Source organism: Hemitrygon akajei, unplaced genomic scaffold, assembly GCF_048418815.1.
Source record: "Hemitrygon akajei unplaced genomic scaffold, sHemAka1.3 Scf000043, whole genome shotgun sequence".
Taxonomy (NCBI): Eukaryota; Metazoa; Chordata; class Chondrichthyes; order Myliobatiformes; family Dasyatidae; genus Hemitrygon; species Hemitrygon akajei.
This window is the reverse complement of record NW_027331929.1, coordinates 2,721,196-2,747,244: the sequence shown is the minus strand read 5'-3', so window position 1 is coordinate 2,747,244 and position 26,049 is coordinate 2,721,196.

The following is a 26,049-nucleotide window of genomic DNA, read 5'->3' as shown; positions in this document are numbered from 1 at the left end:
TGTGCAGAATCGTAAAACCGGACTCACAGTTTCCATCGGATGGTGAGTGGGGCACAGACAGAGGGAGGGAGTTTCAATCTCTTTCTAACTCTGGGAGTGGGTAATGGGATTGTGTAGAGGGAGCTTCACCCTGTGTCTGATCTCGGGAGTGGGTAATGGGACGTTGGTGAGGGAGCTCCACTCTGTGTCTGACCCCGGGAATGTGTGATGGAACAGTGTGGAGGGCGATTCATTCTGTGTCTGACCCCGGGAGTGTGTGATGGGACAGTGTTAAGGGCGATTCACTCTGTGTCTGACCCCGGGAGTGTGTGATGGGACGGTGTGGAGGGAAAGCTGTTGGAAAACATTGTTAGAGATAGGACTTATGGGTATTTAGAGAATCATGGTCTGATCCGGGACAGTCAGCATGGCTTTGTGAAGGGCACATCGTGTCTTACAAGCCCGATCGCGTTCTCTGAGAGGTTAGTGCAGTGGATGAGATCTACATGGATTTTAGTAAGGTTTTTGATAAGGTTCCACACGGTCGGCTTATTCAGAAATTCAGAAAGCATGAGATCCAGGGAAGATTGGGCTGGTTTGCAGAAAGTATTGTGTTCTGGTGGAGGGATCAGACTAGTGGTGCTCGTACCGCTGATTTTCGTTATTTTATTAACGACATGGATGTGGGGGTAGAGGGTAGTTTGGCAAGTTTGCAGACGACACAACGGTTGGTGCTGTTGTGCATAGTGTGGAGGATTGTCGAAGATTGCAGAGAGACATTGATAAGATGCAGAAGTGGCAGATGGAGTTCAACCCCGAGCAGTGTGAGGTGGACTACTTTGAAAGGACAAATTCTAAGGTGGAGTACAAAGTAAATAGCAGGATATTTGGAAGTGTGGAGGAGCAGACGGAACTGGGGGTACATGTCCACAGATCACTGAAATTTTCCTCACAGGTAGGCAGGGTAGTTAAGAAAGGTTATGAAGTGCTAGTTTTCATAAGTCTCAGGACAGAATTTAAGAATTGCGGATAAATGATGCAGCTCTGTAAAACTCTGATTAGGCCACACTTGGAGTATTGTGTCCATTTCCGGTCGCCTCACTATAGGAAGTATGTGAAAAGCATTGGAAAGAGTAGAGTGGAGATTACCAGGATGCTGCCTGGGTTAGAGAGTATGAATTATGAGCAGAGATTAAGGAAACTAGGGCTTAACTCTTCGGGGCGAAGGAGGATCAGAGGAGACATGATAGAGGTGTACAAGATATTAAGAGGAGTAGACAGAGTGGACAGCCAGCGCCTCTTCCCCAGGGCACCACTGCCCAGTACAAGATTAAATGACTTTAGGCAAAGGGGTGGGAAGTCCAAGGGGGATATTAGAGGATTTTTTTTTAATCAGCGTATGGTTGTGCTTGAATTACTCTGCCTGAGTCAGTGGTGGAATTTACAGGATGCAAGATTTATTACAGCCATTGTACACCACAGTTCCCGTACGTTACCCTACCATACAGGAGCAGCAGCTTGACGCACGTGGCGCGGGTGTGGCCGTCCCGGAGGCTGCGAATCTCCCGGACTTCCCACATCTGACACGCAGTACAGAATACCGGCCTCACAGACATACTTCCTGTTCTATTAATCACAGGTCGCTTATTTCGCCTGGATTCGTTATCGCCGATGCCCGAATGAACCAAAGCCCTACCACTCTTGTCTCAGATCGCTCCTTGACAACCGCCCCATTGGCGAACGCTCCGCTGGTCAGCAAGTCCCTTATCCCCCTTTACGCCTGAACTTGACCTGCTATGCAACTCACAATTACTCCGGTTATATCCACTGACAGTTCACTTACAATGGACTAACGCTCTCGAAGACCCCCTTTTAAATAACCGCGGCACCCCTATGTGAAATCGCACTTCGTAAAGTTTGCTGATGCCGCCGGTGGGCAATGTACTTTCTCTACCTGTCTCTCCTCCTTTTACTTCTCTCTCTTTCTCAGTCTCGACCCCTAATCACTGGAGCCCGAATGTACCAAAGCCCAACCACTCTGTCTCTGATCACTCCTTTGATAACTGCTCCTGTGAGGAACGCTCCTCTAGGCAGAGTCTCCCTTTTGTGCCGGAACCTTCCCTACCACCCAACTCACGTACAACGGATTTACGCTCTCGAAGCCCCCTTTTTTAAATACCCACAGCAGACCTGCGAGAACTCCAACTTCATAAAGCTCTGTCGACACCACCGATAAGCAACGCACATTCTCTACTGGACTCTCCATCTTTTGTTTCTTTCTTTCTCATTCTCTCTCAGACGGTCTGAACTCCACCTACTCAGTGCTGAACCTTCCGAAAGACAAACATCTCATGGAAGAGTCTGAAGATCCTCCATTGCCTCGGGACCCGCGGAAATGTGAGTGGCTGCACAGGCAGGTCAGAGTTCACAATAATGACATCACTCTAAAGGGGTCACGTCTTCCACGCACAATTGTTGAAGTTCTAATTCATCTGCTTCGACCACTTCCTCTGGCAGCTCGTCCACAGACAGACAACTCCCTGGGTAAAAAAAAAGTTGTCTCTCTTGTTCCCAGTTACAGTAGCTACTACTATCACATTATGCCTGAGAGCTTTGGTCCTGCATTCTACAAGCCTAGAGAATAATGACTATGTGCATTCACCTTGTCTGTGCCCCGTGTGGTTTTTTTGCAACCCGGTAGGGTCACCTTTGCACTCCGAAGTATAATGTCCCAAAGTTTCTAACTTATCTCCATAACCCGAGTACCAACAATATCCTCGTAAATCTCCTCCACTTTCAGGGAACAGTGTACTTGTACCCCTGGTACACTCTGTTCCACAGCACCCACAACGGTGCCTGTCTATTGTGACTCCACTTTCAGGGAACCGTGTCCCTGTACCGCTGGGTCCATCTGTTATACAACACTCCCCAGGGTCCCCGTCTACCTGTGACTCCACTTTCAGGAACAGTGTCCCTGTACCGCTGGGTCCATCTGTTATACAACACTCCCCAGGGTCCCTGTCAACGTGTGACTCCAGTTTCGAATAACCGTGTCCATGGCCCCCTGGGTCCCTCTAGTCTACAACACTGCCCAGGGTCCCTGTCTACCTTTGACTCCACTTTCAGGGTACAGTGTCCCTGTACCTCTGTGTCCATTTGTTATTCAGCACTCCCCAGGGTCCTTGTCTACCTCTGACTCCGATTCAGAGAACCGTTTCCATGTACCCCTGGGTTCCTCTCGTCTACAAAACTCCCCAGGGTCCCTGTCCACCTATGACTCCAACTTTTAGGGAACAATTTACCTCTAGCCCTGAGTCACTATGTTCTAAAACGTTCCCAAGTTTAGTCCCGCTCACCGTGTAAGTTCTACCCTGTTGCTTTGCATTCCTGAAATGCAATAGCTCAAACTTAATTGCAATGTGCTCCTGTTCGGCGCACTTCTCCGGCTAATCGATCTCCATCTCTAAGAGAAAACTGCCTTCACTGTTTACCAGACCACCGAAGTTAGCGTTTCTTTCATGCTTAACCGCATCTTAAATATTCTGCTATAAATGGTCGGTATAGTTGACAAAATCTCTGGTCCTACCACCGACCCCAATGGTGATCACCGGTCCTGACGGGCTACCGGTCTGAGAAACAAATGCAGCACTAAACCTTGACTCTTATCGCCGAGAGAACAGTATATCTTTACTTGGTGTTTTTTAGAGGCCGCTCAATCGTAAACAGGATTATCGAGGAGCAGATACGGTAACAGATCGTGGGAAAGTTGTAATAATTACAGAGTTTAAGTGACAGGAGATTTTAATTTCCCAAATACAGATTGGCATATCCTAGAGCAAAGGGTTTAGATGGGGTATAGGTTGTTAGGTGTGTTCAGGAAGGTTTCTTGTCACAACATGGATATAAGTCTAGAAGAGCAGAGGCTGTACTTGATCTGGTATTGGGAATTGAACCAGTTCAGATTTCGGATCTCTACGTGGGAGAACATTTTGGAGGTAATGATCATAATTCTATCTCCTTTAAAATAGCACTGGAGAGGGATAGAAACAGGCAAATTACAAAACATTTTAATTGGTGTAAGGGGTATTATGAGGGTCTCAGGGAGGAAATTGGAAGCTTAAATTGGAAACAGATGTTCTCAGATAAGGTACGCAAGATATGTGGAGATTGTTCAGGAGATACCTGTGTGCAGTTCTGCATAGGTCCGTTCCAAGTAGACGAGGATGTTGTGGTAGGGTCCAGGAAATGTGGAGTACAACGGCTGTAATAAATCTAGTCAAGAAGAAAATAAAAGTTTACAAAAGTTTCAGAGCGCTATGTAATGTTAGAGATCTAGAGGATTATAAGGCTAATAGGAAGGAGCTGAAATATTACCTCTCAGCTCCTAAATTCAATTCCACTGTTGATGAAGGCCAATACACCGTATGCCTTCTTAACCACAAAGTCAAATAGCGCAGATGCTTTGAGCGTCGTTAGGACTCGGACCCAAAGATACCTCTGTTCCTCACAAAGCCAACAGTCTTACCATTAATACTCTCTTCTGTCATCATATCTGACTTACAAAATGAACCACTTCAAATTTATCTGGGTTGAACTCCAATTGCCACTTCTCTACCCAGTTTTGCATCCTATTAATGGCCTGCGTTAACACTGACAGCCTTCTACAGTATCCACAACCCCTCCAACCTTCGTGTTACCGGCAAACTTACCTCCACTTCCTCATCCATTTCAGTGCGTCAATCTTTCTTTTAACAACATGTTCAAGGCTTTTCAGTCCGCTGCAAGCCATCCCGTAAATCGCCAAGTTCCTTTCCCATAGTGGAATATTGAATTAAATTTTCATTAAGTACTTCTGCTATTTAGTTCCGGATCCAGGCACTCTTTCCCACGATCACACTTGATAGGCCTAGTCTTTCACAACGTGTCCTCGTGTTCTTCAGATACCTGCAGAATCCCTTATGATTTTCCTTAATCCTGCCCACCAAGGTATTCTCAGGACACTTCTGTTTCCCCTAATTTTCATCACAATCTCCTTCCCATTAGCCTTTTAAGTTTCTAAATTTCTAAACATTTACCTACCTCACTGAGCCAGTTGGAAGGAACTCTTTTTTTGTTGATTAGAATTATTGCAGCCTCTGTACACACGGTTCGTGTACCGTCCCCTACCCGACAGCAGCTGCAGCTCCACGCAGCTGGTTCGGATGTGGCCGACCGAGTGGCAGGGAGTCTCCCGGACTTCCCACATCTGACACCCAGTAGAGAACGCCGGCCTCGCAGACATACTTCCTGTTCTATTCCTCACAGGTAGCTCACCTCGCCTCGACTCGTTATCGCCGAAGCCCGAATGTACCAAAGCCCTGCCGCTCTGTCTCAGATCTCTCCTTTGATAACCGCTCCTATGAGGAACGCTCCTCTAGGCTGTGTCTCCCTTTTGTGCGGAACCTTTCCTACTACCCAACTCAAGTACAAAGGATTTACGCTCTCGAAGCCCCCTTTTTTAAATACCCGCAGCATACCTGCGAGAACTCCAACTTCGTAAAGCTCTGTCGACACCGCCGATAGGCAACGCACATTCTCTACTGAACTCTCCATCTTTTGTTTCTATCTTTCTCATTCCCTCTCAGACGGTCTGAACTCCACCTACTCAGTGCTGAACCTTCCGAAAGACGAACGTCTCATGGAAGAGTCTGAAGATCCTTCCATTGCCTCGGGACCCACAGACACGTCAGTGATTGCACAGGCAGGCCAGAGTTCACAATAATGACATCACTCTGAAGGGGGTCACGTGTTTTACGCACAAGTGTTCAAGTTCTAATGCATCTGCATCGGCCACTTCCTCTGGCGGCTCGTTTCACAGACGGTCTACCGTCAGGGTAAAAACAAAAGTTGTCACTCTTGTCCCCAGTTACATCACTTACTGCTATCACCTCATCCCTGAGCGCTTTGGTCCTTGAATCTTCAAGCCTAGAGAAAAATGACTCTGTGCATTCAACTTGTCTGTGCCCCGTGCGGTTTTATGCAACCCTGTAATGTCACCTCTGCTCTCCGAGGTCTAATGTCCCAAAGTTCCTGACATCTCCATAACCCAGTACAAGGCAATATCCTCGTAAATCTCCTCCACTTTCAGGGAACCGTGGACCTGTAACTCTGGTACACTCTGCTCTACAGCACTCTCAACGGTCCCTGTCTAACTTTGACTCCACTTTCAGGGCACTGTGTCCCTGTATCGCTGTGTCCATTTGTTATACAACACTCCACAGGGTCATTGTCTACCTGTGACTCCACTTTCAGAGAACCGTGTCCATGTACCCCTGTGTCCCTCTAGTATACAACAATGCCCAGGGTCGCTGTCTACCTGCAACTCCACTTCCAGGGAATAGTTTACCTCTAGCCCATGAGTCCCTACGTTCTATAACGTTCCCAAGGTTTCGTACCGTTCACCGTGTAAGTTCCACCCTCTCGTTTGTCTTCCTGAAATGCAATAGCTCAAACTAATTTGCAATGTGCTTCTGTTCGGCGCAGTTCTCGGGCTAATCGAGCTCCCACTCTAAGATAAAACTGCCTTCACTCTTTACCACATCACCGAAGTTAGCGTTGTCTTCATGCTTAACCGCATCTTAAATATTCTGCTATAAATGGTCGGTATAGTTGACAAAATCTCTGGTCCCACCACCGACCGCACGGTGATCACCGGTCCTGACGGGCTTCCGGTCTAAGAAACAAATGCAACACTAAACCTTGACTCCTATCGCCGAGAGAACAGTATATCGTTACTTGGTGTTTTTTATAGGCCGCTCAATAGTATTAGGATTATCGCGGAGCAGACAGGGAAACAGATCCTGGAAAGATGTAATAATAACAGAGTTTAAGTGATGGGAGATTTTAATGTCCCAAACATCGATTGGCATCTCCTTAGAGCAAAGGGTTTAGATGGGGTGCAGGTTGTTAGGTGTGTTCAGGAAGGTTTCTTGACACAACATAGAGATAAGTCTAGAAGAGGAGAGGCTGTAGTTGATCTGGTATTGGGAATTGAACCAGTCCAGGTGTCAGATCTCTCAGACGGAGAGCATTATGGTGGTGATGACTATAATTCTATCTCCTTTACAATAGCATTGGAGAGGGATAGAAACAGGCGAGTTAGAAAACATTTTAATTGGAGTAAGTGGTATGATGAGCCTCTCAGTGCTGAAATTGGAAACATGTTCTCAGAGAAATGCAAGATATGTGGAAATTGTTCAGGGGTTATCTGTATGGATTTCTGCTTAGGTCCGTTCCAATTAGACGAGGATGTTATGGTAGTGTACAGGAAACGTGGATTACAAAGGCTGTAATAAATCTAGTCAAGAAGAAAAGAAAGCTTCAAAAGGTTTCAGGCAGCTAGGAAATGTTAGAGATCCAGAAGAATATAAGGCTTATAGGAAGAAGCTGCGACATTACCTCCCAGTTCCTGAATTCAATTCCACGGTAGATGAAGGCCAATACTCCGTACGCCTTCGTAACCACAGAGTCAAACAGCGCATCTGCTTTGAGCGTCGTTAGGACTCGGACCCCAAGATTCCTCTGATCCTCTATAATTCCAGCAGTCTTACCATTAATACTCTTACTGCTATCATATCAGACTTACCAAAATGAACCACTGAACACTGATCAGGTTGAAATCCATCTGCCACTTCTCAGCACAGTTTGGCATCCTATCAATATCCCGCGGTAACCACTGACAGCCTCCCACACTGTCCACAACCCCTCCAACCTTCGTGTCATCAGCAAACTTGTCTTTCCTGTTCACCATGTCTACTACCCTGCCCTCATGAAACGTCCTGGTTCCTCAGTAAATATATAAACAGTGTGTTGTGGAGAGAGCTGGGCCCAGTTCCGAAACCAGCTTCCGCTCCATGAACTCGTTCTACACACACTGCTGATTCTGTAAAGCAGCCAGTACAATCAAAAAACACCTCTACCCACCCCGAACATTCCCTCTTCTCCTCACACCCATCAGAGTTGCCGGAACATGTACCTACTTTAGAAATTACATCGGATTACACATAACCCTCTATTTTTCTGAGCACCATGTACATTTCCAGAAGTCTCATAAAAGACCCTACCGATTCCGCCTTCACCATCGTCGTCGGCATCCCATTCCACACACTCACCACTCTCTGTGTAAACACTTACCGCGGAAAACTCCTCTGTACCTACGCTACAAACAATAAAGAACTAACTTGTTCAACCTCTCCCTGTAACTTAGGTGCTGAAACCCTGGTAACATTCTGGTAAATCTTCTCTGTACTCTCTCTATTTTGTTGATGTATTGCCTATAATTCGGTGCCCAGCACTGTACACAATACTCCAAATCGGTCTTACCAATGCCTTGTACAATTTTAACAATTACATCCTAACTCCTATACTGAATGCTCTGATTCATTAAGGCCAGCATATCAAAAGCATTCTTCACCACCGTATCCACAAGTGATTCCACCTTCAGGGAACAATGCACCATTATTCCTAGATCACTCTATTCTGCTGCATCTTCAATGCACTACCATTTGCCATGTATGTCCTATTTGAATTATTCCCAACAAATGTAACACCTCACACTTATCAGCATTAAACTCCATTTGCCATCGTGCAGCCCACTCTTCTAACTGGCCTAAACCTGTCTGCAAGATTTGAAAAACTACTTCATTATCAACAACGCCACCAATCTTAGTATCATCTGCATACTCACTATCCAATTTACCACCCCATCATCCAGATCATTCATGCATATGACTGTCAGAGCCACTGTTATTTCTACACTAACTTCCCTCAAGGTCCGAGGGCAATGTCCTGTCAGGATCATAAAATTTATCCACTTTTATATTCCTTAAAGCGCCAGTACTTCCTCCTTTATAATTGCCATAGTTTCCATAACGTCCCTTCTTGTTTCCCTTACCTTACACAATTCAAAATCCTCAATGAATGCAAGAAGAAAAGAATTTGTTCAAAATCTCCCCACCTCCAATGGGTTCTTTTGTTTTCCTCACGTCATGCTTAGTAGGGTTTTTTTTATTCACAAAATTTTGATTCCTTCAGATAATTTCCTCTTTTATGAGGCATTGTAAGTGCTGTTACTTCGATGTACTTGCGCTATTTTTGAATAATAATTGTAAAAATACTTGAAAGAAAAGAAATTGTTCAAAATCTCCCCCATCTCTTTCGGCTCCACACACAGGTGTCCACTCTTATTCTCTAAGGCCCAATTTTATCCCTCATTATCCTTTTGCTATTATTATAACTGTAGATACACTTGAGATTCATTTTCAGCTTTCTTGCCAAAGCGACCTCGCAGTCAGACCTGACGAAGGGTCTCCGCCCGAAACGTCGAACGTGCTTCTCCCTATAAATGTCTGCCTGGCCTGCTGTGTTCCACCAGCATTTTTGTGTGTGTTGTTTGAATTCCAGCATCTGCAGATTTCCTGGTGTTTGCTCTTTAATTCTTTTAGCTTTTCTAATTCGTTCTGAAGATTCCTTTTACATTCTTATATTCCTCGAGCAGCTCATTTACTCTATGGTGGCTATATTTATTGTACATCTTACTCTTTTTCCGAACCAAATGTCCAATATCTCTTGAAATCCATGGCTCTCTCAAACTTTTAACCTTTCCATTTCAACCTTACAGGACCATAAAGTTTCTGTACCCTCAAATTTTCACCTGTGAATGACCTCCAGTTGTATTACCTCATTCCATAAAATAAATTGTCCCAATCTACTCCTAAACACATTCGCATCTTCTCAAAGTTCGCCTTTCTCCAATGAAAATCTCGACGTTGGGTCCAGTCCTATCCTTCTTCATAATTATATTGAAAACTAATTGTATGGCTATCACTGGAACCGAAGTGCTCCCCAATCATACCACTGTCACCTGACCTATCTCATTCCCTAACAGGAGATACAACACTGCCCCTTCTCAAGTCCGTAGCTCCTTATTTTCTCAAAAAAACCTTGCCTGGGATAAAATCCTTATCAAATGCCTTGTTGAAATCCATATACAAACATGTACTGCTCTTCCTTCATCAATATGTTTTAGTCACATCCTCAGAAAACTCTGTCAGTCTCGTAAGGCCCGACCTGACTTGACAAAGCATGCTTCTGACTATTCCTAACCGTATCATACCTCTCTAATGTTCATAAATCTTGCCTATCAGGATCTTCTCCATCAACTTACCAACCTCTGAGGTAAGATTCGCTGCTGTATAATTTCCTGGGCTATCTCCACTCCCTTTCTTGAAAAAAAGGAACAAGATTCGGAACTCTCCAATCCTCCGGAACCTCCCTCGTCTCCATTGATGATGCAAATATCATCGCCAGAGGCTCAGTAATCTCCTTTCTCGCCTTCCATTGTAGCCTGGGGTACATCTTATCCGGTCCCGGCGACTTAACAAACTTGCTGATTTCCAATAGCCCAAACACATCCACTTTCTTAATATCTACATGCTCAAGCTTCTCAGTCTGCAGCAAGTCCTCACTGGTGTGACCAGTATCCTGTTCCGTGGTGAATACTGAAGCAAAGTATTCATTAACTACCTCTGCTATTACCTGCGTTCCATACACATTTCTCCACTCTCTAAGTTGATACATCCTATTCTTTCAGGTCTTATCCATGTGCTCTTCATATCAATGCCTTGGAATGCCTTGGGGTTTTGCCCCCAAAGGCCTTCGCATGGCCCTTCCGGCTATTCTAATTTCCCTCTACATCTCCATTCTGTTAATCTACTAGATCTCTGAAATTAACCAGCTCTCTGAAAAGTTGTAACTTCACTTTTCTTCTTCATAGAGTTTCGCCACTCTGATTATTTCAGAAAGAGACTAGTAGACAGTCTGGGAACAATATCAAGAGATGAAGAGGACCCGGTGCCAGTAACGACTAAAAATGTTCAGTTGCATTCGACACTTGAATCCAGGATAATCGCGAATTCCCTTCTGGCTGTCTACCAGATCAATTGTCTAAAGAATACTTACACACGCAATAAAATCTTTAATATTCCCGAAGGCAAATTCTGCTGCCAACTATTGACTGGCAGCAAAAGAGAGGTAATATTCCCCATTCTCCAGCACATATCGCAAGGAAAACAGAGATAGAGGCACGAGACAAACCAAGAGTGAGACAGAGAGGGACAGAGAAAGAGAGAGAGAGAGATGGGGAGACAGAGAGAGACAGAGAGCGACACAGGGGGGGGGGAGAGAGAGAGGAGAGAGAGAGAGAGAGAGAGAGAGAGAGAGAGAGAGAGAGAGAGAGAGAGTGAGTGAGAGAGAGAGAGAGAGAGAGAGAGAGAGAGAGGAGAGAGAGGAAGAGAGAGAGAGAGAGAGAGAGAGAGAGAGAGAGAGAAGGGAAGAGAAGAGAAGAGAAGAGAAGAGAAGAGAAGAGAAGAGAAGAGAAGAGAAGGGAAGAGAAGAGAAGAGAGAACAATAACCCTTGGGCTATCTGAACAAACTCGACCGGCCCAGTGAAAATCTCCATCCGCACCGTCCTATCATACAGTCCCAGGGTCAGACAAAGAGTGAAATTCCATCCACACTGCCCCATCACACAGTCCCGGGGTCAGACACAGAGTGAAACTCCTCCACACCGTAACACCACAGAATCCCATCTGCAAATTTCTGGCAAGCAGGGAAGGTGAGATAATATCCCCGATTCACCGCTCCTAATCTCAAGGACAGAGAGAGAGAGACAGAGAGCGATAGAGAGCGAGAGGGAGATGAAGCGCGCGCGCGCGCGCGCGCGCGAGAGAGAGAGAGAGAGAGAGAGAGAGAGAGAGAGGAGATGAGATGAGAGAGAGAGAGAGAGAGAGTGAGAGGTAGGAGAGAGAGCAGGCAGACAGAGAGAGCGAAAGGGACACATATATATCTAGATAGAGAAAGACAGAGGGAGAGAGAGACATAGGTTTACTCAGCCTCTGATCTAGAGTATGGGTATTGGGACGTATTGTGGACATCACACCTAGTGTGTCTGTGCCAGTCAGTGTGTGATAGGACGGTGTTGTGGGAGTTTCTCTCTGTGTCTGACCCCGGGAGTGTGCGATGTGACGGTGTTCACGGAGATTCACTATGTGTCTGATCCCAGCGGTGTGTGATGGGGTTGTGTGGAGGGAGCTTCACTCTGTGTCTGACCCCGGGAGTGTGTGATGGGACGGTGTGGGGGGAGATTCACACTGTGTCTGACCCCGTCGTGTTTGTTCGGTCAGTCCAGGGGTTATTGTTTTCTCTCTCTTTCTCTGTCCCTCTCTCTTTCACTCTACACCTACACACAAACATACCTTCGCTACTTCCAAATCTCTGTCTCCCGCATACCCTCCCCTCTCTCCCTTTGTACCCCGACTGTCTTCTCTTTTGCTGGACGCTCTCTATGTCACACACCTCTCTACCCCCTGTCATATCCCGTACGTGAAACACTGTGACACCTACGCCCTCCCCCACCCACCTACTCTCTTCACTCTCTGTCGGGAGTTGGGGGATATATGACGTCTAGTGTACACCCTCGCCTTTCCACTGGATACTTTTCAACATGATCTGAGCCTGTTCTCAGCTCTGCATGCAGAGGCCGGTCGTGTGGTTCCACACTTCTTGCTTCATTGCCTGCAATCTTAACACCCTTGTTCTCGCATCTTCTCCCCTCCCTCTACTTCCTCTTTCCACAGCACACCATCCGGTCTCACAAACACAAACACCATCTCGGAGAGACAAACACAATTCGAGACTACGGGAACGCCGAAAGGCTGGGTATTGGTGAGTGGGGAGACCGGAGGGGGGGGGGGTGGGAGCTGGATGCGCACTTTTCAGACTCCTGTAGAATGTGCTGCTATGTTAGGTGAGGTACATCACATCTTTGATCCGGGATTGCGATGGGATAATATTCAGACAGCATCGCTGGTTATCTGACCCAGGAACTGTGTGATGAGGGGGTGTGTAGGGCACATCACTCTGTGTCTGACCCCTGGAGTGTCTGATGGTCGGTGTGGAGGAGATTCACCCTGAGCCTGACCCCGGGAGTGTGTGATGGGACGGTGCGGAGGGAGATTCACTCTGTGTCTGACGCGGGGAGTGTTGTGATGGGACGGTGCGGAGGGAGATTCACTCTGTGTCTGACCCCGGGAGTGTGTGATGGGACGGTGTGGAGGGAGATTCACCCTGAGCCTGACCCCGGGAGTGTGTGATGGGACGGTGTGGGGGGAGATTCACACGTGTGTCTGACCCCGGTCGTGTTTGTTCGGTCAGTCAGGGGTTTATTGTTTTCTCTCTCTTTCTCTGTCCCTCTCTCTTCACTCTACACCTACACACAAACATACCTTCGCTACTTCCAAATCTCTGTCTCCCGCATATCCTCCCTCTCTCCCTTTGTACCCCGACTGTCTTCTCTTTTGCTGGACGCCTCTATGTCACACACCCTCTCTACCCCCTGTCATATCCCGTACGTGAAGCACTGTGACAACTACGCACCCCCCCCCACCCACCTACTCTCTTCACTCTCTCGGTCGGGTTGTGGGATATATGACTTCTAGTATACACCTCGCCTTTCCACTGAATATCTTTCAACATGATTTGAGTCTGTTCTCGCTCTGCATGCAGAGGCCGGTCGTGTGGTTCCACACCTCCTGCTTCAGTACCTGCAATATTAACACCCTTGCTCTCACACCTTCTCTCCTCCCCCCACTTCCTCTTTCCACAGCACACCATCCGGACTCACAATGAGGCACACACCATCTCGGAGAGACAAACACAATTCGAGACTACGGGAACGCCGAAAGGCTGGGTATTGGTGAGTGGGGAGACCGGAGGGGGGGGGGGGGGGTGGGAGCTGGATGCGCACTTTTTCAGACTCCTGTAGAATGTGCTGCTATGTTAGGTGAGGTACATCACATCTTGATCCCTGGATTGCGATGGGATAATATTCAGACAGCATCGCTGGTTATCTGACCCAGGAACTGTGTGATGGGGTGTTGTGGAGGGAACATCACTCTGTGTCTGACCCCTTGAGTTTGTGATGGGACGGTGTGGAGGGAGATTCTCTCTCTGTCTGACCCCTGGAGTGTGTGATGGATCGCTGTGGAGGGAGATTCACCCTGAGTCTGACCCCGAGAGTTTGTGATTGGACGGTGTTGATGGTTCTCCACTCTGTGTCTGACCCGGGAATATGTGATGTGACACTCTCTCTCTCTCTCTCTCTCTCTCCCACCACTTCCTTTTTCTCCTCTCTCTATTTTTACCCTTCAGATTTCTCTCCCCGCTCTTTCTCTCTTAATTGGAATTGACGGATGGAGTTCAACCCAGATAAGTGTGAGGTGGTTTAATTTGATCAGTCAAATACAATGACAGAATACAGTATTATTGTTAAGTGTTGACGGTGTGGAGGATCAGAGGGATCTTGGGGTCCGAGTCCGTAGGAAACTCAATGCTGCTGCGCATTTTGACACTGTGGTTAAGTACCAGGTTTCATGAACCGGAGGATTGAGTTTCGGAGCCGAGAGGAAATGTTGCGGCTCTACCGGACCCTGGTCTGACCCCACTGCGTACTGTGCTCAGTTCTGGGGAAGCAGTAGAATGGGTGCATAGGAGATCTACAAGGATATTGCCTGTATTACAGGGAGCCACTCGTCCCCCTCTAATATCCTTCTGCGCTCTGACCCTCCGCGACCTCTCCGGCGCTCTCTCCCTCACCTTAACTGTCCCGTGTGAAAGGCGGCGGCTCCTGCAGAGGGAAATCGTGAGGTGAAGGGGGTGCGAAAGGTGGGGGGTGAAAAGGACGTGGAACGCGAAAGGTGGAGGAATCTCGTCCTTGGAATCCCGGCTCCTGGGGAAGTCCGGAAAAGCTGCCTGGCCTTCGCAATTCCACTCGTCCTCCCACCCCGGTTGGAGGTGGCTGCCCACCAGCGTGGTGCGATGCCCGAGTGGACAGGACGGGTGGGGCTCCCTCAACACAGCGCTCCGCAGTGCTGTACCCAGCACGACATCGGGAACTGAGGAGAGCCGTGTAGAGGGAAAGTGATGGAGGGGAATGGAGGAAGGGAGGAAGCGAGGGGGAGGGGAGAAGTAAGAATGACGGAGGTGCATGAGGAAAGGGGAGAGAAGAGGTGAAGGGAGGGCGGACAGGTGTGGAGAAGGGAAGGTAGGTGTTGGACTGGGTGTTGAGATGAGGGAAATGGAGAGGTTGAGAGGTGGTGGGGAGGGAGGAGAGGCAAGGAGGGAAGAAAGTGCAGATACGGGCGATGTTGGGACAGGGGAGAGAGGAGTGAGTGTGACAGACGTAAGTAGGAGAGAGAGGGCAAAAGGAAAAGAGGAACGATGTGGTGCAAGAGAAGGGGAGGATTGGCTGGAGAATTTAGGAAGGGAGGGATGGATATTGGGCGACGGAGTGGGAGGGCGGGAAATGGGAAGAAGGGAGAGTGATTACGGCAGACGGCTGGAAGTCCCGGGCTGAACTTTACCAAATTCCCAAGCACCACCTCCCCCCCCACCCCCCGAAAAAGCGGAATGGAGAGGGATTATGCAGGGAACTGTGATCGGGGTGCAAAAAGTGGATAGGCTGGGGGTGTATCTCCAGTTTGTGGTGACACGGCTGGTGGAGAGGAGAAAGAGAGAGCGGCTGACAAATGGGGGAGTGGGTTGAGATAATGGGGAAGAGTTGAGAGTGGGGGAAGGTGGGAGAGAAGGGAAGAGAGGTATGGTGGAGACAAAGGTATGTGTGAGAGAGAGAGTGTCATGGGATAAAGAATGGAAGATAGAGTGCCCCACTGGAAGAGAAAGACGAGGACACCCCGAGGGGGACACGAGTTTCCAGGGGAGCTGTTCACGTAACTCGGAAGGAGGGGGAGCTCACTCACCTCGGTGGGGCATGGGTGTTTGTCCTGGGGCTGTGGTTTCTCGCAGACAGAGAGTCTGACGTCCCGACGATGAGCAGGAGCAGTGGGAGTGTCCTTTGCGCAAACCATGAACCAACCGGGAGATGTAAATCTCCTGAAGAATAGAGGCTCTGTATGAGTGAAACAAATCACATCGACTTTCCTTCCACCCGCCCTCCTTCTCTACCTCCCACCGTCTATTCCTATCGTCTCTCTCCCCATTCGACTGCTCTCTCCATTATCGTCTACATTCCTTCTCCCTCATCCCTCCCTTTCCTGTACTCCTCTTTCTTCTCTCTACCAAACACTCTCTCCTTCCTATCCTCCTCTCCGCTCCTCTCATTCCATTCCTGCCTCTCTTCCTCCCGTTTACACGTCCCCACATTTCTCCCTCTCTCTCCCAAACCCCTCTCCCTCTATTTCTCTACCCATCTTCCTCTTCCTCCGTTTTCTCATCTCCATCGCTCTTATCTTACCTTCACTTCCGCCTTACTCCCATCACTTCCCTCTCCCCCTCCACCCACTCACTCCACAATACCCACTTCTCTCTCCGCCAACACCCGATCACTCCCCCATCTCCCTCCCCCTCTTTCCACCCACTCTCACTACTCTTCTCTGCGCCACTCTTTTCTCCGTGGGCCACACTCTCGCACACTCTCAATCCCTCACCACGGCACCTCCCCCACCGCCTGCTCTCGGTTCCTCTTTATCAGCTGCTCATCTCGTGTTTGTTGGCGTCGGTCTGACTCCCCTGTCAAAACAGGCTTCCTTTGACAACGGTTACTTCTCCTTCCTGAGCTCAGAGACGCAGAGGATCCTCGACAGGATGGACGACAGCGAGACTTACATGAATGTGAAGTTCACAAAAGCACGCTCTTCTTCCCGAGGTGAGTGGGGCAGAGAGAAGGAGGGAGGGAGATTCACTTTGTGTCTGACCCCGGGAGTGTGTGATGGGACGGTGTGGAGGGAGATTCACTCTGTGTCTGACCTCGGGAGTGTGTGATGGGACGGTGTGGAGGGAGATTCACTCTGTGTCGGACCCCGGGAGTGTATGATGGGATGTTGTGGAGGGAGATTCAATCTGTGTCTGACCCCGGGAGTGTGTGATGGGATGGTGTGCAGGGAGATTCACTCTGTATCTGTCCCCGGGAGTGTGCGATGGGAGGTGTGGAGGGAGATTCACTCTGTGTCTTACCCAGTGAGTGTGTGTTTGGACGGTATGGAGGGAGATTCACTCTGTGTCTGACCCCGGGAGTGTGTGATGTGACGGTGTGGAGGGAGATTCACTCTGTGTCTGACCCCGGGAGTGTGTGATGGGACGGTGCAGAGGGAGCCCACTAAAATATATTTTTTATCCCCTCTCGCCCCTTCGTTCTTCTCTCCCTTCTCTTACTCTGCACAATACTTATCTCTTCCCATATTTCTCTCCCTTTCCCTCTCACGCTCGTTCTTCTTTCCCTCTCTTCTCCGCTCTCGTCCTCACTCTGACCATTGTCCACCATCACCCTCTCTCGTTTCTCTGTCTCCCTTCTCCCCATGTTGTTCTCTTTTTCTCGCTCCCCTCTAACGCCCCCCTCCGCTCTCTCCCTACTAAACCACAGACTTCCCCCTGCCCACTCTCCCCCGCCATGTCTCTCACGCTTTTCCCTCTATTCCTTCTCTCCCTCTCTCTCTCTCTCTTCCTCTCACCCTTCTTTCCTGCCTCCATCTCGCTTACACATTCAGCCCGCTCGCTAACTATCTCCGAGCCTCTCTCTACTCCTTCTACACCGAGATGAACATTCGGAAAGCGAACGCCTCATCAATACAGAAACAGGTCAGTTACTCTACTCTGCACCTCACTGTCCCCGAATCTCTGCTGCGCTCTTACTCTTCCTTGTCTATCTGTCTCTCGCAGACCATCAGACCTCCACCAACACAAAGCTGAACAGTCGGAAAGTCGAACCCCTCATCAATATACAAACAGGTCAGTGATGCAACAACGACGTCATTCTGGAGGGCTCACATGTCATACTCCGAAAGGCCCCAGTGTGTAATGTATTCGTCTCCACCAATTCTCTGGCAGCTCTGTCCACAGACTGACCACCATCTGGGTAACAAACGGTTATCAATCGGCTCACCAATTGAATCTTTTTTCCCCTCTCTCCTTATACCTGTGCGCTCTGGCTCTCGATTGTCCAGATCTAGGGGAAATAATTGCACCCATTCACTATGTCTCTGCTCCTCGTGGCTTTATATACCCCTGAAAGGTCATCCCTGCGCTACAACGAAAAAAGTCGCGATCAACCCAGCCTCTTTCCCTAACTCAGTCCCTGGAGACCCGGCAACGTCGTCGTAAATCTCCCTGTGCACTCATTTCCAGTTTGATGGCATCTGTCCGGGAACAGGACGGCCAACACTGAACACCGTACTCCACGTGTATCGACGTCATGTACAACTGCAACATGGTCACCTGACTCCTGTACTCGGTGACACTCTGATGAAGGTCTGCGTTCAGACATTACACGGTTCCTGTACCGCGGATCCTTCTGTTCTCCAACACTCCTCAGTGTTTCTCCGGAACGCTGTGAAAGTCCGACCCTGGGCTGTCTGACTGAAATATGATAACTCGCACTTATCCGACTTAAACTGCATTTGCTTCTGCTCGTGACGGGTTCCCAGTCTGAGAAAGGAACTGAAACCTTAAACCTTCCTTCCTCACACCGCCCCAATTGTGTATCAGTCGGTCAATCGTGCCTGCACAGCGCCCATCTTCCAGAGCGGTATACCATCTGGGACATTGTTAAAATCTGGGTACATTAAATCTACCATCCCGATTTGATCGGTCCTCCGCAATCAAATAAGTCAGAAATATCTCCTGGGTTCCACATCATCATCCAGAGCAGACAACCATCTAAGCACTTGTTCATATCCGTGTTAAATACGATACATACGCTACCGGTGCTTGATATGTCATTTCCGGTAAAATCAGCCCGACAACTCACCCCGGGTCTCACACCATTCAGAATCTCCCTGCCTCTTCTATCTTCCACCATCCCTCTATTCGCTTCTCCCTCGCTCTGTCACTGTTCAGTTCCTCCTACGTCTCTCCCTACTTCCCACTCTTCCATCTTCCAGAGCGGTCAACTATCTGCGACCTTGTGAAGGGACTTGTCAAATTCAGCGTACATTATGCTTACCAATCTGCAGAAATCAGTCAGTAAACTCTCCCTGGTCCCCAGACCATTCTACAGGTTAGCTTACAGCTGGAAACAATAAACGCCTTATTGAGTTGCCTTCACATCAGGTCTATCACCCTGCTCTCATGAACCGTCCTGGTTCCTGAATCCTCATATAGAAACTGAAGAACACTGTGGACACAGCTGAGCACATCTCGGAAACCAGAGACTGCAGAACACTGTGGACACAGCTGAGCACATCTCGGAAACCAGAGACTGCAGAACACTGTGGACACAGCTGAGCACATCTTGGAAACCAGAGACTGCAGAACACTGTGGACACAGCTGAGCACATCTCGGAAACCAGAGACTGCAGAACACTGTGGACACAGCTGAGCACATCTCGGAAACCAGAGACTGCAGAACACTGTGGACACAGCTGAGCACATCTCGGAAACCAGAGACTGCAGAACACTGTGGACACAGCTGAGCACATCTCGGAAACCAGAGACTGCAGAACACTGTGGACACAGCTGAGCACATCTCGGAAACCAGAGACTGCAGAACACTGTGGACACAGCTGAGCACATCTCGGAAACCAGAGACTGCAGAACACTGTGGACACAGCTGAGCACATCTCGGAAACCAGAGACTGCAGAACACTGTGGACACAGCTGAGCACATCTCGGAAACCAGAGACTGCAGAACACTGTGGACACAGCTGAGCACATCTCGGAAACCAGAGACTGCAGAACACTGTGGACACAGCTGAGCACATCTCGGAAACCAGAGACTGCAGAACACTGTGGACACAGCTGAGCACATCTCGGAAACCAGAGACTGCAGAACACTGTGGACACAGCTGAGCACATCTCGGAAACCAGAGACTGCAGAACACTGTGGACACAGCTGAGCACATCTCGGAAACCAGAGACTGCAGAACACTGTGGACACAGCTGAGCACATCTCGGAAACCAGAGACTGCAGAACACTGTGGACACAGCTGAGCACATCTCGGAAACCAGAGACTGCAGAACACTGTGGACACAGCTGAGCACATCTCGGAAACCAGAGACTGCAGAACACTGTGGACACAGCTGAGCACATCTCGCAACCTGCCTCCCCTCCAGGAACTCTGTCCACACCTCCTGCTGTCATCATCAGCAAAGAACCAACCCCACTATCCGGTCATTCTGACTTCTGCACCCACCCCATGGGAAAGAAGATACAAAAGCATGTCTCACTAGAACATAGAACATAGAAATTTATAGCACATTACAGGCGCTTCTGCCCACAATGTTGTGCCGACGGATCACTCAACCTATTCTCATAATGTACGCCATCCAATCCGGGCAACTACCTTGTAAATCTCCTCTGTACTCTCGCTACAGTGTCCACATCCTTCCCGTAGTGCGGAGAGCACAACTGAACACAGTGCTCCAAGTGGGATCTGACCACGGTCTTCTATAGCTGTAACTAGGCTCAAGGAGGGTTTCTATCCAACTGTTATCAGGCTATCGAACAGTCCCATATTAGGACATTAGGGACGCTGATCCTCACAATCGTCACCTCCTGGCTCTTCCACCTTACTGCCTGCCTGCATGCACTTCTCTGTAACTGTGACACTTTATTCTGCATTCTGTGACTGATGCACCGCCTTATATCCCAGCGAAGTGATCTGTATCTCTGGAAGTTACTGGGATTTGTCCTGTTTCTGATGAAAATAAGTGATATGGTTGAAAACGTAGATGGGGGCTTCGTAGTTCTACACATGATACATGAAGTTCAGTGGTGTTGTGGACCGTGTAGAAGATCTGCAAGGATTTCAGTAGGATGTGGATCAGTTTCTGATATGGGTTGGAGAAATGGCAGGATGAGCTTAACCCGGACAAACTCAGAGGTTGAACTTCGGTACGTCAAATGGTAAGAGATAGCGCACTATTAAAGACAAGAACCAAAACAGTGTTGATTATCAGAGGGATGCCGGGGTCCAGTGTCATTGTTCGTGGCCATGCTTACTGACAGGGACGTATGCAGGTACATAGCATTCCTGCCTGTATTAGGCTGCATCACGCGTATTATATGAGGATTGGGAAGCTTTTAGAAACTTGCAGGAGGAAACTAAGAAGATCACTAGGAAGTAAAAGATGAATTATGAAAGGAAGCTGGCGGCGAATATCAAAGAAGATACTAACATAATGGCATGTTATAGAAAGCTAATGGCATGTTGTCCTTCATAACAAGCAGAGTTGAGTACATGAGCAAAGAGGTCGTTCTGCCGTTGAACAGGGCCCAGGTGACACCACTCGGAGTACTGTGTGCAGTTTTAGTCTCCAATTTTGAGGTAGGACATTCTTGCTATTGAGGTAGTGCAGTGTAGGTTCACGAGGTTATTTCCCGGGTTGGCGACACTGTCATACGTTGAAAGATTGGAGCGACTGGACTTGTATACACCAGGATTTGGAAAGATGAGAGGGGATCTGATTGTACCATATAAAGGTATGAAGGGATTGTACTCGCTAAAGGCAGTAAACAAGTTCCCGAAGTTGGGGGAGTAGAGAACTAGAAGCCACCGTTGAAGAATAAGGGGTAGGCCATTTAGAGGATTTTTTTTCACCCAGCGAATTGTGGATCTGTGGAATGCTCTGCCTCAGGGGGCAGTGCAGATCAGTTCTCGGGATGCTTTCAAGAAACAGTTAGATAGAGCTCTTAAAGATAGCGGAGTCAAGGGATATGGGGAGTAGGCAAGGACGGGATACTGATTGTGGATGATCAGCCATGATCGCAGTAAATGGGCGCTGCTAGCTCGAAGGGCAGAATGGCCTTCTCCTGCACCAATTGTCTATCGTCTAGTAAGTGATGTTTTTATGTATATGAAGGGTAAAAGAGAGTCAAGGGTAGATATTTGACAAATAGAAAACGTCGCTGGGGATATTGTAATGAGAGACCCAGAGAAGACACAGGAACTGAATGTATCCTTTGCATTGGACTTCACAGTGGAAGCTCTGCAGTATACCAGACATTCAAGAGTGTCAGGGAAATGAAGTCTCTGCAGTGAAAGTTACGATTGAGAAGATGCTCAGGAAGCTTAATGGTCTGAGGGTGGGTAAATCTACTGGACCGACGGAATGCACCCTCGGGTTCAGAAGAAAGTAGCTGGAGTGATTGCGGAGACAATGATCTTCCAGGAATCGATAGATTCTGGCATTGTACCGGATGACTGGAAAATTGCAAATGTTGCTCCGCTATTTAGGTAGGGTGTACGCAGCAGAAAGGAAACTATAGACCTGTTAGCCTGACAGCAGAGTTTGGAAAGTTGTTGGAATCCATTGTTATAGACAAACTGTGCGCTCTAATCCTCGATTCTCCAAGTCTATAGAAAATGACTCTGCGCATTCACATTGTTTATGCCCCACGTGGTTTTATAAACCTCTGTACGTCACCCATGAACTCCAAGGTATAAAATCCTAACCTGCCCGAATTATCTCTATAACACGGTCCCTCGAGTCTCGGCAACATTCCCGTAAAGCTCCTTCTGCAAACTTTGCTGCTCAATGGCATTTCTCCTAGCGCAGGTGGACAAACACTGTTCTCCAAGGGTGACCTACCCTACATCTTGTACAACTGCAAAGTCACCTCTCGACTCCTGTATTCAGAGCCTTGATTGATGAAGATGCAATCTTCACCGCCATATCCAACCTTGACCTCAATTTCTGGGAACCGTTAATCCGTAGCCGTGAGTCCATCTATTCTATAACACTTCCCATTGTTCCTCCTGTTCGCTGTGAATGCCCCACCCTAGCTTGTCTTTCTGAAATACAACAGTTCGCACTGATCTCAGTCCATAACCGCCCACTCCTTTCCTGTCCGCATACCTATCCAAATTGTTTTATTTAAATGACAATAACGAACCTGCCTCCACCACTTCTCCTGGAATCTCGTTCCACACACAGCTACCACTCTCTGTGTAAGAGGTCCACCCTCGTGTTACCCATAAACATTCGCACCTTAACTCTCAACTCATGTCCTCTTGTTTGAACCTCCTCTACTCTTAATGAAAAACGGCTATCCACGTCAACTCTATATATCCCCCTCATAATTCTAAATACCTCTATCAAGTCCCCCCTCAATCTTCTCTGCTCCAAAGAACAAAGAGCTAACATGTTCAACCTGTCTCTGTATCTTAGCTGTTGAAACCCAGGAAACATTCTAGTAAATGTCCTCCATACTCTCTCTATTTTGTTGATTTTTTTCCTATAATTCGGTGACCAGAACTGTACACAATAGTCCAAATTTGGCCTTATCAATTCCTTGTACAATTTTAACATTACATCCCAACTCCTATACTCAATGCTCTAATTTGTAAAGGCCAGCATTCCAAAAGCTTTCTTCACCACCCTATACTTATGGGATTACACCTTCAGGGAACAATGCACAATTATTCCTAGATCATTCTGTTCTACTGCGTTCCTCAGTGCTCTGACATTTACCATGTATGTCCTATTTTGATTTGTCCTACCAAAATGTATCATCTCACACTTAACAGCATTAAACTCCATGTGCCATCTTTCAACCCATTCTTCTAACTCGCCTGAATCTCTCTGCAAGCTTTGAAAACCTACTTCATTCCCCACAATGCCACCTATCTTAGTATCATCTGCATACTTATAATCCAACGTAACACCCCATCATCCAGATCATTAATGTATATGACAAAACAAAATGGACCTAGTACAGATCCCTGAGGCACACCACTCCTCACCGGCCTCCAACCTGACAAACAGTTATCCACCACTACTCTCTGGCATCTCCCATCCAGCCATGTGAATCTATTTTACTACTTCAATATTAATACCGACTGATCCTTCCCAACTAACCTTACGTGTGGAACTTTGTCAAAGGCCTTACTGAAATCCATATAGACAACATCCACTGCTTTACACTCGTCAACTTTCCTTGTAACCCCTACAAAAAATTCAAGAAGATTTGTCAAACATGACCTTCCACGCATAAATCCATTTGACTGTTCCTAATCAGAGCATGTCTATCCAGATAATTATATATACAATCTCTAAGAAAACTATCCATTAATTTATACACCACTGACGTCAAACATACAGGCTGATAATTGCTAGGTTTAATCTTAGAACCCTTTTTAAACAATGGAACCACATGAGCAATACGCCAATCCTCCGGAACAATCCCCGTTTCTAGTGTAATTTGAAATATTTTGTCAGTGCCTCTGATATTTCTGCACCAACTTCACTCAAGGTCCTAGGGAAATCCCAACTGGACCAGGAGACTTGTCGATTTTTATATGTTTTAAAAGCGCCAGTAATTTTATAATCATGGTTTCCATAACTACCCTACTAGTTTCCCTTACCTTACACAAATCAATATCCTTCTCTTTAGTGAATACTGAAGAAAAGAATAAGTTCAAAATTTCCCCCCTCTCTTTGGCTCCACACATGATTCTCTAAGGGACGAATTTTATCCGTCACTGTGCTTTTGCTTTTCATATAACTGTAGAAATCATTTGGATTTACTTTCACCTTACTTGCCAAAGCAACCTCATAGCTTCTTTTAGCTTTTCTAATTTTTTTCTTTAGTTTTTTTACATACTTTATATTCCTCGAGCACCACATTTACACCATGCTACCTTTATTTATTATAGATATCTCTCCTTTATCCGAGCAAAGTTTCCAATATCCCATGAAAACCATAGCCCTCTCAAACTTTTAACCTTTCCTTTCAACCTAACAGGAACATAAACATTCTGTACCCTCAAAATATCACATTTAAATGACCGCCATTTCTCTATAACATCCTTCCCCGAAAACAAATTGTCCCAATCCACTCCTCCTAAATCCTTACGCATCTTCTCAAATTTAGCCTTTCTCCGATCAAAAATCTCAACCCTGGGTCCAGTCCTATCCTGCTCCCTAATTATATTGAAAGTAATGGCATTGTGATCACTGGATCCGAAGTGCTCACCAACACATCCCTCCGTCACCTGATCTATTTCATTCCCTAACAGAAGATCCAACACGGCCCCTTCTCTCGTTTGTTCCCCAAGTATTGCTGCAAAAAACTATCCTGCACACATTATACAGACTCCGATCTATCCATCCCTTTGACTGTATGGGCTTCATAGTATATTTGTGGAAAATTAAAATCTCCCACTATCACAGCCCTGTGCTTACTACAAATATCTGCTATCTCCTTGCACATTTGTTCCTCCTATTCTCGCTCCCCGTTAGGTTGTCTATAATACACCCCTATAAATGTACTACACCTTTCCCATTCCCATTCCTTAATTCCACCCAAAAGCACGACGAGCCCTCTAATATATTCTGCCAGAGTAACCTTGTAATATTTTCTATGACAAGCAACGCAACACCTCCCCCTCTTTTCCCTCTGATTCTATCACACCTGAAGCAACGAAATCCAAGAATATTTAGTTGCCAATCACCCCACTCCTGCAATCATGTTTCACTAATAGCTACAACATCGTATTTCCATGTATCAATCCATGCTCTAAGCTCATCCACATTTCTTACAATGCTCCCAGCATTAAAATAAATGCATTTAAGAAATTTGCAACCTCGTCCTCTCTGTTTATCTCCAAAAGTACAAAGAACTTTACTGTCTTCTTTTTCTTCCTTCTCCCATACATCTGTTCCTACACTCTGGTTCCCCTCCCCCCTCATAGCTAGTTTAAATCCACCGGAGCCACTTTAGCAAACTTACCTGCAACAATACTTGTTCCCCTCCATTTCAGATCTAAACCGTCCTGCCAGAACAGGTCCCACCTTCCCTGGAAAAATGCCAAATTATCTATAAATCTGAAGCCCTCCCTCCTGCACCATGTCTGCAGCCACTTGTTGATCAGCACTATCTTACGATTTCTAAACCCACCTGTACGTGGAACTAGTAGCAATCCTGAGATTGCTCTCCTGGAGGTCCTGTCCTTTAACTTAAATCGAGCCCAAGCTCTTAAGCCTTCACATTGCTCCCGGCTCACTCTTGTGCCTGCTGTA